The sequence below is a fragment of the Microchirus variegatus genome, assembly GCF_963457635.1.
Source record: "Microchirus variegatus genome assembly, chromosome: 20".
Classification (NCBI taxonomy): Eukaryota; Metazoa; Chordata; class Actinopteri; order Pleuronectiformes; family Soleidae; genus Microchirus; species Microchirus variegatus.
The window spans coordinates 1,338,466-1,348,452 of NC_139821.1; positions in this window are offsets into that span (position 1 = coordinate 1,338,466).

Here is a 9,987-nt window from a genome sequence, read left to right on the forward strand (position 1 = left end):
CCAAAAAAATGGTTTTCAAAAAAATTGTCAGATTTTGGACGACATAGTATAGTATGTCGTTTTTGTCAAATTTTGGACCAAAAATTTTTTCTCCAAAAATGGTCACATTTTGGAGACATAGTATAGTATGACGTTTTTGTCAAGTTTTGGACCAAAAAATGGTTTTCAAAAAATTTGTCAGAATTTGGACGACATAGTATAGTATGTCGTTTTTGTCAAGTTTTGGACCAAAAAAATTGTTCTCTAAAAAGGTGTCAGATTTTGGACGACATAGTATAGTATGACGTTTTTGTCAAGTTTTGGACCAAAAAATGGTTTTCAAAAAAATTGTCAGATTTTGGAAGACATAGTATAGTATGTCGTTTTTGTCAAGTTTTGGACCAAAAAATGGTTTTCAAAAAATTTGTCAGAATTTGGACGACATAGTATAGTATGTCGTTTTTGTCAAGTTTTGGACTAAAAAAATTGTTCTCTAAAAAGTTGTCAGATTTTGGAGACATAGTATAGTATGACGTTTTTGTCAAGTTTTGGACCAAAAAATGGTTTTCAAAAAAATTGTCAGATTTTGGAAGACATAGTATAGTATGTCGTTTTTGTCAAGTTTTGGACCAAAAAATGGTTTTCAAAAAATTTGTCAGAATTTGGACGACATAGTATAGTATGTCGTTTTTGTCAAGTTTTGGACCAAAAAAATTGTTCTCTAAAAAGTTGTCAGATTTTGGACGACATAGTATAGTATGTCGTTTTTGTCACATTTTGGACCAAAAGTTTTTTTCTCCAAAAATGGTCACATTTTGGATAAAGTTAGTTAGTTAGTAAGTAAGTTAGTAAGTAAGTAAAATTTAGTAAGTAGTTAGTAAGTAAGTAAAAATTGTCAGATTTTGGACGACATAGTATAGTATGTCGTTTTTGTCAAATTTAGGACCAAATTTTTTTTCTCCAAAAATGGTCACATTTTGGAGACATAGTATAGTATGACGTACTACATAGTATAGTATGACGTTTTTGTCAAGTTTTGGACCAAAAAATGGTTTTTCAAAAAATTTGTCAGAATTTGGACGACATAGTATAGTATGTCGTTTTTGTCAAATTTTGGACCAAAAATTTTTTCTCCAAAAATGGTCACATTTTGGAGACATAGTATAGTATGACGTTTTTGTCAAGTTTTGGACCAAAAAATGGTTTTCAAAAAATTTGTCAGAATTTGGACGACATAGTATAGTATGTCGTTTTTGTCAAGTTTTGGACCAAAAAAATTGTTCTCTAAAAAGGTGTCAGATTTTGGACGACATAGTATAGTATGTCGTTTTTGTCAAATTTTGGACCAAAAAATTTTTCTCCAAAAATGGTCACATTTTGGAGACATAGTATAGTATGATGTTTTTGTCAAGTTTTGGACCAAAAAATGGTTTTCAAAAAATTTGTCAGAATTTGGACGACATAGTATAGTATGTCGTTTTTGTCAAGTTTTGGACTAAAAAAATTGTTCTCTAAAAAGTTGTCAGATTTTGGAGACATAGTATAGTATGACGTTTTTGTCAAGTTTTGGACCAAAAAATGGTTTTCAAAAAAATTGTCAGATTTTGGAAGACATAGTATAGTATGTCGTTTTTGTCAAGTTTTGGACCAAAAAATGGTTTTCAAAAAATTTGTCAGAATTTGGACGACATAGTATAGTATGTCGTTTTTGTCAAGTTTTGGACCAAAAAAATTGTTCTCTAAAAAGTTGTCAGATTTTGGACGACATAGTATAGTATGTCGTTTTTGTCACATTTTGGACCAAAAGTTTTTTTCTCCAAAAATGGTCACATTTTGGATAAAGTTAGTTAGTTAGTAAGTAAGTTAGTAAGTAAGTAAAATTTAGTAAGTAGTTAGTAAGTAAGTAAAAATTGTCAGATTTTGGACGACATAGTATAGTATGTCGTTTTTGTCAAATTTAGGACCAAATTTTTTTTCTCCAAAAATGGTCACATTTTGGAGACATAGTATAGTATGACGTACTACATAGTATAGTATGACGTTTTTGTCAAGTTTTGGACCAAAAAATGGTTTTTCAAAAAATTTGTCAGAATTTGGACGACATAGTATAGTATGTCGTTTTTGTCAAATATTGGACCAAATTTTTTTTTCAAAAAATTGTCACATTTTGGAGACATAGTATAGTAGGACGTACTACATAGTAAAGTTTGAATTTTTTGTCAAGTTTTGGACCAAAAAAATGGTTTTCAAAATTTTTTTCAGATTTTGGACGACATAGTATAGTATGTCGTTTTTGTCAAATTTTGGACCAAAATTTTTTTCTCCAAAAATGGTCATATTTTGGAGACATAGTATAGTATGACGTTTTTGTCAAGTTTTGGACCAAAAAATGGTTTTCAAAAAATTTGTCAGAATTTGGACGACATAGTATAGTATGTCGTTTTTGTCAAATATTGGACCAAATTTTTTTTTCAAAAAATTGTCACATTTTGGAGACATAGTATAGTATGATGTTTTTGTCAAGTTTTGGACCAAAAAATGGTTTTCAAAAAATTTGTCAGAATTTGGACGACATAGTATAGTATGTCGTTTTTGTCAAGTTTTGGACTAAAAAAATTGTTCTCTAAAAAGTTGTCAGATTTTGGAGACATAGTATAGTATGACGTTTTTGTCAAGTTTTGGACCAAAAAATGGTTTTCAAAAAAATTGTCAGATTTTGGAAGACATAGTATAGTATGTCGTTTTTGTCAAGTTTTGGACCAAAAAATGGTTTTCAAAAAATTTGTCAGAATTTGGACGACATAGTATAGTATGTCTTTTTGTCAAGTTTTGGACCAAAAAAATTGTTCTCTAAAAAGTTGTCAGATTTTGGACGACATAGTATAGTATGTCGTTTTTGTCACATTTTGGACCAAAAGTTTTTTTCTCCAAAAATGGTCACATTTTGGATAAAGTTAGTTAGTTAGTAAGTAAGTTAGTAAGTAAGTAAAAATTAGTAAGTAGTTAGTAAGTAAGTAAAAATTGTCAGATTTTGGACGACATAGTATAGTATGTCGTTTTTGTCAAATTTAGGACCAAATTTTTTTTCTCCAAAAATGGTCACATTTTGGAGACAAGGTATAGTATGACGTACTGCATAGTATAGTGTGACGTTTTTGTCAAGTTTTGGACCAAAACAACGTTTTTTTTAAAATTGTCAGAATCAAAAACGACATAGTATAGTATGTCGTTTTTGTCCAATTTTGGACCAAATTTTTTTTCTCCAAAAATGGTCACATTTTGGAGATATAGTATAGTATGACGTACTACATAGTATAGTGTGACGTTTTTGTCAAGTTTTGGACCAAAAAAAGTTTTTCAAAAAAATTGTCAGAATCAAAAACAACATAGTATAGTATGTCGTTTTTGTCCAATTTTGGACCAAATTTTTTTTCTCCAAAAATTGTCACATTTTGGAGATATAGCATAGTATGACGTACTACATAGTATAGTGTGACGTTTTTGTCAAGTTTTGGACCAAAAAAACGTTTTTTTTAAAAATTGTCAGAATCAAAAACGACATAGTATAGCATGTCGTTTTTGTCCAATTTTGGACCAAATTTTTTTTCTCCAAAAATGGTCACATTTTGGAGTTATAGTATAGTATGACGTACTACATAGTATAGTGTGACGTTTTTGTCAAGTTTTGGACCAAAAAAACGTTTTTCAAAAAAATTGTCAGAATCAAAAACGACATAGTATAGTATGTCGTTTTTGTCCAATTTTGGACCAAATTTTTTTTCTCCAAAAATGGTCACATTTTGGAGATATAGTATCGTATGACGTACTACATAGTATAGTGTGACGTTTTTTGTCAAGTTTTGGACCAAAAAAACGTTTTTTTTAAAAATTGTCAGAATCAAAAACGACATAGTATAGTATGTCGTTTTTGTCCAATTTTGGACCAAATTTTTTTTCTCCAAAAATGGTCACATTTTGGAGATATAGTATAGTATGACGTACTACATAGTATAGTGTGACGTTTTTGTCAAGTTTTGGACCAAAAAAACGTTTTTCAAAAAAATTGTCAGAATCAAAAACAACATAGTATAGTATGTCGTTTTTGTCCAATTTTGGACCAAATTTTTTTTCTCCAAAAATTGTCACATTTTGGAGACATAGTATAGTATGACGTTTTTGTCAAGTTTTGGACCAAAAAATGGTTTTCAAAAAATTTGTCAGAATTTGGACGACATAGTATAGTATGTCGTTTTTGTCAAGTTTTGGACCAAAAAAATTGTTCTCTAAAAAGGTGTCAGATTTTGGACGACATAGTATAGTATGTCGTTTTTGTCAAATTTTGGACCAAAAAATTTTTCTCCAAAAATGGTCACATTTTGGAGACATAGTATAGTATGATGTTTTTGTCAAGTTTTGGACCAAAAAATGGTTTTCAAAAAATTTGTCAGAATTTGGACGACATAGTATAGTATGTCGTTTTTGTCAAGTTTTGGACTAAAAAAATTGTTCTCTAAAAAGTTGTCAGATTTTGGAGACATAGTATAGTATGACGTTTTTGTCAAGTTTTGGACCAAAAAATGGTTTTCAAAAAAATTGTCAGATTTTGGAAGACATAGTATAGTATGTCGTTTTTGTCAAGTTTTGGACCAAAAAATGGTTTTCAAAAAATTTGTCAGAATTTGGACGACATAGTATAGTATGTCGTTTTTGTCAAGTTTTGGACCAAAAAAATTGTTCTCTAAAAAGTTGTCAGATTTTGGACGACATAGTATAGTATGTCGTTTTTGTCACATTTTGGACCAAAAGTTTTTTTCTCCAAAAATGGTCACATTTTGGATAAAGTTAGTTAGTTAGTAAGTAAGTTAGTAAGTAAGTAAAATTTAGTAAGTAGTTAGTAAGTAAGTAAAAATTGTCAGATTTTGGACGACATAGTATAGTATGTCGTTTTTGTCAAATTTAGGACCAAATTTTTTTTCTCCAAAAATGGTCACATTTTGGAGACATAGTATAGGATGACGTACTACATAGTATAGTATGACGTTTTTGTCAAGTTTTGGACCAAAAAATGGTTTTTCAAAAAATTTGTCAGAATTTGGACGACATAGTATAGTATGTCGTTTTTGTCAAATATTGGACCAAATTTTTTTTTCAAAAAATTGTCACATTTTGGAGACATAGTATAGTAGGACGTACTACATAGTAAAGTTTGAATTTTTTGTCAAGTTTTGGACCAAAAAAATGGTTTTCAAAATTTTTTTCAGATTTTGGACGACATAGTATAGTATGTCGTTTTTGTCAAATTTTGGACCAAAAATTTTTTCTCCAAAAATGGTCATATTTTGGAGACATAGTATAGTATGACGTTTTTGTCAAGTTTTGGACCAAAAAATGGTTTTCAAAAAATTTGTCAGAATTTGGACGACATAGTATAGTATGTCGTTTTTGTCAAATATTGGACCAAATTTTTTTTTCAAAAAATTGTCACATTTTGGAGACATAGTATAGTATGATGTTTTTGTCAAGTTTTGGACCAAAAAATGGTTTTCAAAAAATTTGTCAGAATTTGGACGACATAGTATAGTATGTCGTTTTTGTCAAGTTTTGGACTAAAAAAATTGTTCTCTAAAAAGTTGTCAGATTTTGGAGACATAGTATAGTATGACGTTTTTGTCAAGTTTTGGACCAAAAAATGGTTTTCAAAAAAATTGTCAGATTTTGGAAGACATAGTATAGTATGTCGTTTTTGTCAAGTTTTGGACCAAAAAATGGTTTTCAAAAAATTTGTCAGAATTTGGACGACATAGTATAGTATGTCTTTTTGTCAAGTTTTGGACCAAAAAAATTGTTCTCTAAAAAGTTGTCAGATTTTGGACGACATAGTATAGTATGTCGTTTTTGTCACATTTTGGACCAAAAGTTTTTTTCTCCAAAAATGGTCACATTTTGGATAAAGTTAGTTAGTTAGTAAGTAAGTTAGTAAGTAAGTAAAAATTAGTAAGTAGTTAGTAAGTAAGTAAAAATTGTCAGATTTTGGACGACATAGTATAGTATGTCGTTTTTGTCAAATTTAGGACCAAATTTTTTTTCTCCAAAAATGGTCACATTTTGGAGACAAGGTATAGTATGACGTACTGCATAGTATAGTGTGACGTTTTTGTCAAGTTTTGGACCAAAAAACGTTTTTCAAAAAAATTGTCAGAATCAAAAACGACATAGTATAGTATGTCGTTTTTGTCCAATTTTGGACCAAATTTTTTTTCTCCAAAAATGGTCACATTTTGGAGATATAGTATAGTATGACGTACTACATAGTATAGTGTGACGTTTTTGTCAAGTTTTGGACCAAAAAAACGTTTTTCAAAAAAATTGTCAGAATCAAAAACGACATAGTATAGTATGTCGTTTTTGTCCAATTTTGGACCAAATTTTTTTTCTCCAAAAATTGTCACATTTTGGAGATATAGCATAGTATGACGTACTACATAGTATAGTGTGACGTTTTTGTCAAGTTTTGGACCAAAAAAACGTTTTTTTTCAAAAATTGTCAGAATCAAAAACGACATAGTATAGCATGTCGTTTTTGTCCAATTTTGGACCAAATTTTTTTTCTCCAAAAATGGTCACATTTTGGAGATATAGTATAGTATGACGTACTACATAGTATAGTGTGACGTTTTGTCAAGTTTTGGACCAAAAAAACGTTTTTCAAAAAAATTGTCAGAATCAAAAACGACATAGTATAGTATGTCGTTTTTGTCCAATTTTGGACCAAATTTTTTTTCTCCAAAAATGGTCACATTTTGGAGACAAGGTATAGTATGACGTACTACATAGTATAGTGTGACGTTTTTGTCAAGTTTTGGACCAAAAAAAGTTTTTCAAAAAAATTGTCAGAATCAAAAACGACATAGTATAGTATGTCGTTTTTGTCCAATTTTGGACCAAATTTTTTTTCTCCAAAAATGGTCACATTTTGGAGATATAGTATAGTATGACGTACTACATAGTATAGTGTGACGTTTTTGTCAAGTTTTGGACCAAAAAAACGTTTTTCAAAAAAATTGTCAGAATCAAAAACGACATAGTATAGTATGTCGTTTTTGTCCAATTTTGGACCAAAAATTTTTTCTCCAAAAATTGTCACATTTTGGAGATATAGCATAGTATGACGTACTACATAGTATAGTGTGACGTTTTTGTCAAGTTTTGGACCAAAAAAACGTTTTTTTTAAAAATTGTCAGAATCAAAAACGACATAGTATAGTATGTCGTTTTTGTCCAATTTTGGACCAAATTTTTTTTCTCCAAAAATGGTCACATTTTGGAGATATAGTATAGTATGACGTACTACATAGTATAGTGTGACGTTTTTGTCAAGTTTTGGACCAAAAAAACGTCTTTCAAAAAAATTGTCAGAATCAAAAACGACATAGTATAGTATGTCGTTTTTGTCCAATTTTGGACCAAATTTTTTTTCTCCAAAAATGGTCACATTTTGGAGATATAGTATAGTATGACGTACTCCATAGTATAGTGTGACGTTTTTGTCAAGTTTTGGACCAAAAAAACGTTTTTTTTAAAAATTGTCAGAATCAAAAACGACATAGTATAGCATGTCGTTTTTGTCCAATTTTGGACCAAATTTTTTTTCTCCAAAAATGGTCACATTTTGGAGATATAGTATAGTATGACGTACTACATAGTATAGTGTGACGTTTTTGTCAAGTTTTGGACCAAAAAAACGTTTTTCAAAAAAATTGTCAGAATCAAAAACGACATAGTATAGTATGTCGTTTTTGTCCAATTTTGGACCAAATTTTTTTTCTCCCAAAATGGTCACATTTTGGAGACAAGGTATCGTATGACGTACTACATTGTATAGTATGACGTTTTTCCCAAGTTTTGGACCAAAAAAACGTTTTTCAAAAAAATTTTCAGAATCAAAAACGACATAGTATAGTATGTCGTTTTTGTCCAATTTTGGACCAAATTTTTTTTCTCCAAAAATGGTCACATTTTGGAGATATAGTATAGTATGACGTACTACATAGTATAGTGTGACGTTTTTGTCAAGTTTTAGACCAAAAAAACGTTTTTCAAAAAAATTGTCAGAATCAAAAACGACATAGTATAGTATGTCGTTTTTGTCCAATTTTGGACCAAATTTTTTTTCTCCAAAAATGGTCACATTTTGGAGATATAGTATCGTATGACGTACTACATAGTATAGTGTGACGTTTTTTGTCAAGTTTTGGACCAAAATAACGTTTTTCAAAAAAATTGTCAGAATCAAAAACGACATAGTATAGTATGTCGTTTTTGTCCAATTTTGGACCAAATTTTTTTTCTCCAAAAATGGTCACATTTTGGAGACAAGGTATAGTATGACGTACTGCATAGTATAGTGTGACGTTTTTGTCAAGTTTTGGACCAAAAAAACGTTTTTTTTAAACATTGTCAGAATCAAAAATGACATAGTATAGTATGTCGTTTTTGTCCAATTTTGGACCAAATTTTTTTTCTCCAAAAATGGTCACATTTTGGAGATATAGTATAGTATGACGTACTACATAGTATAGTGTGACGTTTTTGTCAAGTTTTGGACCAAAAAAAGTTTTTCAAAAAAATTGTCAGAATCAAAAACAACATAGTATAGTATGTCGTTTTTGTCCAATTTTGGACCAAATTTTTTTTCTCCAAAAATTGTCACATTTTGGAGATATAGCATAGTATGACGTACTACATAGTATAGTGTGACGTTTTTGTCAAGTTTTGGACCAAAAAAACGTTTTTTTTAAAAATTGTCAGAATCAAAAACGACATAGTATAGTATGTCGTTTTTGTCCAATTTTGGACCAAATTTTTTTTCTCCAAAAATGGTCACATTTTGGAGATATAGTATCGTATGACGTACTACATAGTATAGTGTGACGTTTTTTGTCAAGTTTTGGACCAAAATAACGTTTTTCAAAAAAATTGTCAGAATCAAAAACGACATAGTATAGTATGTCGTTTTTGTCCAATTTTGGACCAAATTTTTTTTCTCCAAAAATGGTCACATTTTGGAGATATAGTATCGTATGACGTACTACATAGTATAGTGTGACGTTTTTTGTCAAGTTTTGGACCAAAATAACGTTTTTCAAAAAAATTGTCAGAATCAAAAACGACATAGTATAGTATGTCGTTTTTGTCCAATTTTGGACCAAATTTTTTTTCTCCAAAAATGGTCACATTTTGGAGACAAGGTATAGTATGACGTACTGCATAGTATAGTGTGACGTTTTTGTCAAGTTTTGGACCAAAAAAACGTTTTTCAAAAAAATTGTCAGAATCAAAAACAACATAGTATATATAGTATGTCGTTTTTGTCCAATTTTGGACCAAATTTTTTTTCTCCAAAAATTGTCACATTTTGGAGATATAGCATAGTATGACGTACTACATAGTATAGTGTGACGTTTTTGTCAAGTTTTGGACCAAAAAAACGTTTTTTTTAAAAATTGTCAGAATCAAAAACGACATAGTATAGCATGTCGTTTTTGTCCAATTTTGGACCAAATTTTTTTTCTCCAAAAATGGTCACATTTTGGAGATATAGTATAGTATGACGTACTACATAGTATAGTGTGACGTTTTTGTCAAGTTTTAGACCAAAAAAACGTTTTTCAAAAAAATTGTCAGAATCAAAAACGACATAGTATAGTATGTCGTTTTTGTCCAATTTTGGACCAAATTTTTTTTCTCCAAAAATGGTCACATTTTGGAGATATAGTATCGTATGACGTACTACATAGTATAGTGTGACGTTTTTTGTCAAGTTTTGGACCAAAATAACGTTTTTCAAAAAAATTGTCAGAATCAAAAACGACATAGTATAGTATGTCGTTTTTGTCCAATTTTGGACCAAATTTTTTTTCTCCAAAAATGGTCACATTTTGGAGACAAGGTATAGTATGACGTACTGCATAGTATAGTGTGACGTTTTTGTCAAGTTTTGGACCAAAA